At 36.3% G+C, this 9,755-nt stretch overlaps 1 protein-coding gene across 7 annotated transcripts in view; it reads left to right on the top strand.

Moving 5' to 3' along the window:
• The first annotated feature begins 4,818 nt into the window (after positions 1 to 4,818).
• The window catches only part of LOC129780318 (probable G-protein coupled receptor 158), a 212,149-nt gene continuing 207,212 nt past the window's right edge, over positions 4,819 to 9,755 (top strand). For all 7 annotated transcript variants that reach the window (XM_055788438.1, XM_055788436.1, XM_055788435.1 and 4 more), the window contains exon 1: positions 4,819 to 5,362. The gene's annotated coding sequence lies outside the window, so the exon portion shown is untranslated. The remainder of the gene's footprint in view (positions 5,363 to 9,755) is intronic.

The following is a 9,755-nucleotide window of genomic DNA, read 5'->3' as shown; positions in this document are numbered from 1 at the left end:
TGTATTGTATGTTGTCCGATCAATCCGTGCTCAATTTACTTTTTGTAGTGTAGGTCTTGCTACTAACAATTTATTTCCATTTATTATAAATTTCTTATTACTTCCAACAAAACTCACCACTAACCGCCCTCCTAAGAAAAACGTCCTTCAAGATTTCTTCTATTTGTTGTGCTACATATCATTGAGTATATAATAATCTACTACTAACAAATATGTAACTGTCGATTGCATAACTTTTTTGGCGTTTTTTTCCATTTATTTTTGATATGATAAAAAATACATTTTATTTTGCTAGCAGGGTAAGAAGGCCCACCCGCGGAGTAGACGAAGCGATACTATTTTCAAACAGTTTAGTCTAGTAAAAATAACAGGAATAATGTTGTCTAAGGTACTAAATGTTTAGAGTTGTTGATAAACTACACCCAAACTTCCGAAAAGGCCATCCATATTCACCGTGCAGAGTTTTGGAAATATTCGTGAAAAATTTACCAAATCATCGGAATCTATAAGGACGATTATTCGACGACTTCCTTATGTACTTTCGGGGCATTTGTGTGTAAAGAGACGGGCAAAAACGACGACGAGACGGGCATTATTTTGCGCTTCACACGCATTTTATAATATATTTTACATACCTTTCCACGCAGGCAAAACCGGAACAATCTACTGAAAGACTGGGATACTGGCAACTAACATATACAATTTTTGCTGGAGAAATCCTTATTTTGGTTTCCTTGAAAATTAGATCGCTTGCAACTGCAATGGACGAAAACTTTGTTTTGTTTAAGATTTTGATATTTCGTGCGCTCAAGTGTTGCAAGGTGTTTCGAAATGACAAAAATATGCTATTAATGTTTGTTATTTGCCAAAATACTGAGGATTTCTTATAAAACTAGAAGTGGTCCGTCTTACCCCGCCGCGCGGTCTTACCCCGTCTTCCCCTATAATATAAATTAATTTTCAGACATAATTTTCGTTCCAGATTCTTGATTCACTTGCAAATAACATGTTTCTCCGTCACATGGAATTAGTGTTTGATACAGAAAAGTAAATTTTCATTTAATTTTTTCCATTTGAGGATCATTTTCGCTCCACACTAATGGAACGGGAAGCTCAATTCCGCAAACGCTAAATCCTATTGGACAAACAATAATGTCATTGTGGAATATATGGGAATTTTTTTGTACTATGTACTATGTACTATTAAAATTGACTATTCAGAAATTTCAATTTTTTTTGCGCTTAGCAACACAGTCAGCCTTCCATTTTTGTTTATATAGATAGAAGATATAAGAGTGCGTTATTTCGCCTGAAAATAAATTTCCACCTTCGAACAAAGATCAACTTCGCTAGCGCAAACATCGAATGTACTAACAAGGCAACTTTTTAAGTTTTTTTTCTCTCTTCGTAATTTTTTTTAGTTTTAGTTCCATTTCTAGTTTGGATGAAACTATCTATATAAATAATGGAAGGCCAACTTAGTTGGTAAGCGCAAAACCCAAGTCCGCTTCGAGCTGTGTTCATTTTGTTGTATGTATTCGTCTCTATCCGTAGATAAATGTTATGTTATGGTTAAACAATTGAAATTTTTGGATAGCTTTGAAAGAAAGTTTGAAACAAAAAAATTCCCATGTGTTCTACAAAGACATCGCTGTTAGCCCAGTTGGATTTTGCATTTGCGGAATTAAGCTTCGTGTTCCGTTGGTGTGGATCGAAAATGGCAATAGTTTCTCAGATGAAATAACGCGCTTTGAAAAAAATAATAATTGGAATTTACTTTCCTGTGTCAAAGTATTCCATGTAACAGAGAGACATGTTATTTGCCATTGAATGTTCGAATGAATTCATATCAAAAAATAAATTTTGGACAGGGCGAAGTTCGCCGGGTTAGCTAGTAATTTGATGAAAATACTAGCTGAATTGTCCAGGCTTTGATTGTTAATCAAGTCCCCCTTTCTTCATAGCCGTATCCTAGGGTGGTTTCAGCTCAATCGGACATGATTTAGGGGTGCCTCAAAGCACTAATTTTTTAAATTTTTGGCTACTATTTAGGATTTTATTTCGAGATAACACCAGATCTCGACGTTTTATGCATTCTTAAGCCATTAAGGCATCGAATTTTTTTATCGCGACAAGTTGGGAGACTATTTTCGGAATTGAAACATCTTAACATAATTGATATGTAGTTTCAATAAAACGATACCACTTGCCACTTGCATTACGCACGTTACAATGGATTCATTGAAAAGTATGTTTAGTGAACGTGTTATTTCGAGAAATGGACCTGTCGATTGGCCGCCTCTTTCATGCAATTTGACGCCATTGGATTTCTTTTTATGGGACTTTGCAAAGTCACTGCTCTATGCCAACAAGCCAGCAACTTTAGAGAAGCACAGAGACAACATCCAACGCGAAATTCGCAACATTCCGGCCGAAATGTATGGCCGAGTATTTGAAAATTGGATTCAACGGATGGATCGCTTTACACGGATGGTGGTCATGAGCGAAAACGAATTTCATACTTAAAATGAAAGAGTTGAACTACAACCAGAATGAATTTGAACTCAATATCTCAAAAAAACTGTGTTTTATTTAAAAAAAATTGACAAGTCCTTAATGGAAGACCCGCTATAAGGATGGTGTTACAAAGTGTACTAGATAAGCGTGTTCCGTAATTTTGTTTCAAGGTTTTTATCGTTTATCGTTTCAGCCAGAGCCACAACTAATCTATTGAATCGTTCTAATGAGAAGGAAAATCTTATTTGTTCACCTATATTTAAAAATTATTAACAAATTTTGAATTTTATTTTAATCTACAGGAAAACCTGTTTTTGTGTGCGATTTTTTTGTGTGCGGTTTTCTGTTCTTGTGCGGTTTTTTTTTGCACGATTTTTTTTGTGCGGTATATGAAAAGAAGCATATTTGACGAAGTTATCGTCCATTTAGTTTTTTTCTTCTATGGTTTATATGCAATGCAGTGCGAATAAAGCTAATTTGCGTCTAAATTATCCACTTCTCAAATCATTCCCATCCTTTCATCAAATTCTCTAACAGACACGCGCAACCGAAACGGCAAACTGTCCCATCGCAAAGCAGAGAAAAAAAAAGGGAATCGAACAATGAACGGCATGGATTTGAGTTATTTTTTTGGGACAAACTTTTTTTAAGCGGTCCCTATCTAACGCACAAAAAAAGTTTTTTAAAGCTACTGTTGAAGTTTGGCACGAATTTTTTTCATGCAATTTTTTTAGTGCGGTCCCTATCCCCCGCACAAAAAAAAAGGTTTACCTGTATATATGAATAAAAATAGAAGGCCAAATATGTTCGTAAGTGGAAAACCTGGATGGTGGATGGTCCGATTTTAGCCTTCTTCATTTTGTTTTATTCGTCTCTTCCCGTAGATCATTGTAGCGGAGAGGAAAATCGGAAAAATTCCGGAAAACTCTGAGGGTAAGACGGAAAATTCGGAAAATTAAGTTCCCATGTGTTGCAATACTTGACCGCACGAAATATCAAAATCGTAAACAGAACAAAGTTTTCGTCCATTTACACACAAATGCCCCGAAAGTACATAAGGAAGTCGTCGAATAATCGTCCTTATAGATTCTGATAATTTGGTAAATTTTTCACGAATATTTTCAAAAACTCTGCACATGGAATATGGATGGCCTTTTCAGAAGTTTGTGTGTATTTTATGAACAACCGTAAACATCTAGTACCTTAGACAACACTGTTCCTTTTATTTTCATTAGACTAAACTGTTTGAAAATAGTATCGCTCTGTCTACCCCGCGGGTGGGCCTTCTTACCCCGCCAGCAAAATAAAATGTATTTTTTTATCATTTCAAAAATAAATGTTTTTAGCTAATTAGACTTAAGTTTATAATTATGTAGTTATAATATATTCAAAGAGTTTTTAAATGTTTTGCTTGATAGTGGCTCTTTATCCACTTGAGCCTAATTAAATCAATAAAGGAAAAAAAAATAAATGGAAAAATGCCAAAAAAGTTATACAATCAACAGTTACATATTTTTTAGTAGTAGATTATTATATACTCAATGATATGTAGCACAACAAATAGGGGGAAATACTGAAGGACGTTTTACTGAAAATTGGTTTTCTTAGGGGTGGGGCGATCTTACCCCGTCATCCCTAGTGGTGAGGTTTGTTGGAAGTAATAGGAAATTTATAATAAATGGAAATTATAAGAACCAAATGGAAATTGTAAAGATCAATCAATGGAGTGTTTTGCGATTGAACCCACGAACGTACGCTCGGTAAGAAAATGTGTATGTTTGAAAGAATTCAAATCAAACAAATAATTTTGGACGGGACGAAGTTCGTCGGGTCAGCTGGTGATATTATATTATAATGCGAATAATGTATTGAATTTTAAAATGTTTCTACACTTTTTATCTCATCTTTGTAACATTATTCCTCATACTATATTCAGGTTTGCACATAATTTATCGAAATTTTTTTTAGACTCTGTCGATGGTGAGTTGCAGAGGACTAATGCACACAGTTTTGCATTCCAGTTTGGATTTTCGCAAAGATTCTTTCCCATTCTTCCCCCTAGGCTGCACCCTTGTTAAACCGAACGATGAGCACTCACACACAACACACACTCACAGTAAACAATACCTATGATGCTAGGCGAGAGCACCAGCAACAACAATCAGCAGCCGAACCATCATCACAACCCAGCGGAGCGGATGATGCTGAAAGAGAGAGAGCGAGAGATAAGAAAAATCTTGCAGACCGAAGCGAAAATTTTCACTCCCGCTCGCCTCGCGCAATCAGTTGAGGTGCGTTTTCCTGCGGGACAAGATCGGTACTCGGCGAGGCTTGCCAGTTTTTCGCCGAAATCTCCCATTTGCTACAGCGCAGACTGTCTGACTTGGGGCTTGGAGTGTTGTTGTTATCTGTTGGTGGGAACTGTGCCAAACAGTTTGTGCTTTTTTTCTTCTATCTTCTTCCTCAGCGTTCGATTCTAAGGCATCCCCGGTTCAGTGGCTGTGTAACTTTTTTGTGAGTGTGGTAATTTTCCGGTGATATCATTTTTCAATAAGGATGATTTTGGTGGTTCTCTTGGAGGAGACTAGCTAAAAACAAGTGAGCCAGGATTGATTCGTTTGAATTCGTTTGGATCTAAAAAAGGGGTTTAGTGGTAGATTTCTGTGAAACGAGTGCTGTCTGGAAATAACCTGCAGCTTGTGGGCTACAATTGTCAGTGTGAAGCCCGGGCAAAACTACGGATTGGAAATAATTTTTCGTTTAACACTCGCGAGAGAAATTGTATCCGTGGATGCTACTGGATTTGTGTACCACAGAGGAATAAAATATAACAAGTGATCTTTTGGTGAGTGTACTCAAAGTTAAATAACAGATGTGGCTTCGAAGAAAACATCCATCGTAAAATGTGCATTCAGTAAACATCGAAATCATTTATCACATTGACTGATAATGCCGACCTCATATCATATAACCATCTACGCACCACCGAATAAAAAAAAACGTTAACATCTGCGCTGGATATAGCTGATCTACTGACCGTGACGAAGGGTTCATTCCACTGTTGGGTGCTGCCAGAAAGTCGCCCCTGCTGAGCGCAAACCTTAGCAAACCACCAACTGCCGTGCGTCTCCATCTATCCACCGCTGGATAACGCCTAATTATGTTTTTATTGATTTTCATAGCACTCAACTGCTCAACCCCTGACCGACCGTTCGTTCCTCCGTTCCGCCCATCTCACGCTGTGCAGACAATCCCGTCGTGTGGGGAGCCTCTCGGAGAAGCGTTGGCAGATACGCGGGGATTTCTCGATTTCTCCTCACGACGATGTGACCATCTGTGTGGATGAGGAGAATTTGAGTGTTATTTTATTTTTTTTTTAAAGGGCACGGTTTAAATTTGTTATTTTTTTCATGCTATTATATAGAACAGATTGTGCCATAAAAGGAATTTGAAGTCACGCATAAAAATTGGTTCAATGTGACCGGTTCGCTCCCATTTTCTGATCTCTGAATACTTGTTGTTGCAGTGAAGATAACATGGGAAAATTGTAAAAAATATAAAGTTTGTTGATGGGCGTTAAAAATCAATTCTTGCTATTTAATTTAGAAAAATTATGGTGTATATATAGGTGTCTGCCACGACTAAGTGTAAAGTGTTCTATACGTGAAATCCAAGTATGAAAATTACTTTCTCGAGCATATCGGCTGGTATCTCACCAATAACACGGGTAATGTTGTCAAGCACTTGAAGCGCTTGTGGCATTGTCTCATTGAAACCAAATGTCAACCTGGTTTAGCTCATGTATTTTGGGACAAACAGTAGGAAATAATCCCCTGATATCTATCTTCATTGACAGTAAAGTTGTTCTTATCCTCCTCTATGAAGAAGAAAAGAGCAAACGATTCCTCCGGACCACAAACCGCACCAAACAGTATATTTTCCGGTATGGATTGGCAGCTCTTGTATTGCATGTGGCTGCTCATCAGACCAAATATGGCAAGTTTTCTTACTAATGGGGTATTCTAGTGTAGAGACTCGAATTTCGGACGTTCTTTCGAGCTCCGTAAAAATAAAACAAAGAATATTATATCATTATTTGTTCATCTATCTTTTAACAATAGAACAAAAAATTAACGGAGAAAAAATATTCATAACTGCAGTATCTTTGATAATGATTTGGTGGCCCTAGAAAGTGCAATTTTGTTTGGTTGTTGCGTATTGTTTGTTCACTCCACTAGTTTTTACCGAGTGATGATGACAGAAGTATGGTAAACAGTCATTGGATGGTGCGTATCAGATAGAAGATGCAGAAGTGGAATGAGATATGATAAAAACCGTCCTCTGTGATCCTAGATGAGATGCCTCCTGTGTTATTTATGGATGAAATAAAGAAAAAAAAACTCACCAATGAATATAAGATAATTACCAAGCGAGAACACACCTTGGTTTTTATTTATGAAAATTGAAAAAAAATATGAAATTTCACGAAGCAAGGATATTTCCATTAGGATAGGGGTTGAGATTTTTCAATTGTTCGATAGTTAGTTTCATGACATATATTATTCTAATGAATATAAAAAATTGTTATGGAGTGCCGAAATCGATTGACACAAAAATTTAATCAATCCATCATGAAATGACTGAAATTGGACAATTTTCATAATGTGCTCGATTTTCGATTTTCAATTTGTAACCCAATATGTTCCCGATAGACGTAATCCTACGTCAAAAGTTGTGCCATGGCGTACACGATTCCAGCTCTGCTGGTTATCTGAAACAAAAAAAAAATCTATCAGATTCTGAATCAGTCAAGATGCCGCTATCGCATGAACCTCTGACGAGTCAAACAAGTCTTTTATGAAAAAATGGCGGCCGTTGAAAAACAAAATGCGGTTTAAAACGTTTTTTCTTACGTTTCCCGACTTTTTTAAAATATTAAAATTTTAAAAATATCATTTTTAGAGATTCATGTGATAAAGAGATGCCTGCAGATTGTATCCATATGAATTCGACATGAATCGGTTCAGTAGAACTCGAAATATCGTGTACGCCAGTTTGAAAAAAAAAACTAGTTTGGAGAAAAACGAGTTTGAAGTTCATTGTTATGGCCGTACCAGGTTAGATACCGCATCAATAAATAGACTCTTAAATAAAATAATAGAATTTTCGATAAGTCCTTTCTAAGGTACATTCTTAAACGCCTAAACTACAGAAAAATAAAGGAAAAACAATTGTTTTTTTTCAAATTTCTAGACTAGACTACTGCCTTAACGTATCCGTTCAACTGAAAATGTGCTTCATCACTAAAGACAATTTTTCGATAAAACAAAGAAAACATGTTTTTAGCAGAGCATTGATTTTGTTTGTAAAATTCAATGAGTGAGTATTGTTCGTCTTTCCATAATGAAACGACAATGAAAACTACACAACTTTTATTTTGACACACGAAAGCTGTCAAAAACAGTGCGATGAAAAAAACAAATAGCAAAAAGTCACCCGTTAGATACTTTTGCACGTAGTCTTTGTTGCTACCAATCTGCGTCAGAGTGTCATTACTCATCTTCGTTGATTCCAGGGAAATTTTAAGTTTCACTCGTTTTTATCTTCACAACACAAGTGTTCTCATTACTTTTAATTTTTTTTTTTTTTGAGATTTACTGTTGGAGTATCGTAATTTCATACGCCTAATAATTTGCGTATATAGAGGAACCGTGTATAATACGAACAGTGGGGGTAATATGGACAGGTGGTTGTTTGGTATAGTTACATTTTGAATTTCAGATTTCTGTTAATGAGAACACCTTCTACATGTTATTCTACAATATTTAAGCCACCCTATGGCAATGAATACTGATCAAAAGTGGAAAAGGGAAACAAAAACCGAAAATCATACATGATTCCGCGTGTGGATGTAATTTTTGCGGCTTCGGTATTTAGTATTTGGAGTGGTTTAATTTCAAATTCAATTCGCTGATGGTTATACTTCGGATTGTGAGTTAACAGAGAAGCGATATTAGGTATGTACGGAAAGATAAATTCATTTTTGAGTGGAAAATTTAAATTATTGAAATAATTGTACTGGTAGGGTAAATCGGACAGTTGCCAGTGGGAGTGAGATAGACTGGAACTAAAAGCAGAATAGTTGAAGGTCTGTTCGTTTATAATGCAGAAAAGCACAATACAACAATTAGGTGGATCAATTCGTTTTTTTTCATCGTGTAACGGACCTTCGTGATGAATTCAGACCTTGGTTGAGTAAAACTATTCCTCTCACAAGTGATAAACCTCTACGTTTCGTATATTACAAACCTGTCCATATTCCCCCCACTATAAGTCCATATTACCCGCATCGAAAACAATGTTGTACTTTTCGGTCTGTTTTAATTTCAGTAAAAAACATTGAAAAACACGTTTTTGTAAAATATTTGACAAATTAGGTAGAAAAACAGTATATTGAATTGCAAGAAACTGCATCAAAGTTTTGGGAAACACGAGTTTCCAAAGATATAATTTAAGTTTTTCTTAACGTGTCCGTTTTACCCCCACCTCCCCTAGCTTCCGCTGCTTGAAGCTAGAGAAAGTAAACCTGTCCAAACTCGCCGTCCATACACTCTGTCCAACTTCTATAAGATCAGGTGATGATCTTGCTGCTTTGTGTCATTGTAAACAACCAATGCTTCAATTTATATTCTAGTGTGTAGGTATTGGTGACTTAAATGCACTGTATGATTTTCATATGTGTGTGTGCAAGCGCTGAGCGTAAGCGAATGTTTTTGTATTTTTCAAGTGTCAAGTTTCTATAAGACCAGTTACATTTTCCGTTGTTTTAATTGTTTTGATCAATAAATCAGGAAAATGCTGAAAGGAAAAGTGCTCACGGAGAGAGAAGAAAGGCAAATCGATGCATTTCACCAAGAGAATGTTGGTATCAGAGAAATTACTCGTCGGATTGGACGATCCAATCAAGTAGTGCTCAAATATTTGGCGAATCCTCAAGGATACGGTAAGAAGGAGAGAGCTGCACGTAAATCGAAGCTCTCTGACCGGGATAAGCGGGAAATAGAACAGCTTCGAATACCTCAAAATCGCTTATGCAAATAAAGCAATATTTCATTTCATATGTTACTCGGGTGACAATTCGTCAATTTTTGGGGAAAAATCCTCACATAAAGATGGCTTAAAAGGTTAAAGCTCCTCATCTTCTGAGTTTTGCCAAAACTCACATGTACCGACAGTGG

Source organism: Toxorhynchites rutilus, chromosome 3 (genome assembly GCF_029784135.1).
Source record: "Toxorhynchites rutilus septentrionalis strain SRP chromosome 3, ASM2978413v1, whole genome shotgun sequence".
Classification (NCBI taxonomy): domain Eukaryota; kingdom Metazoa; phylum Arthropoda; class Insecta; order Diptera; family Culicidae; genus Toxorhynchites; species Toxorhynchites rutilus.
Note: the sequence above shows the minus strand (reverse complement) of the source record. Positions and strands in the feature narration are given on the sequence as shown.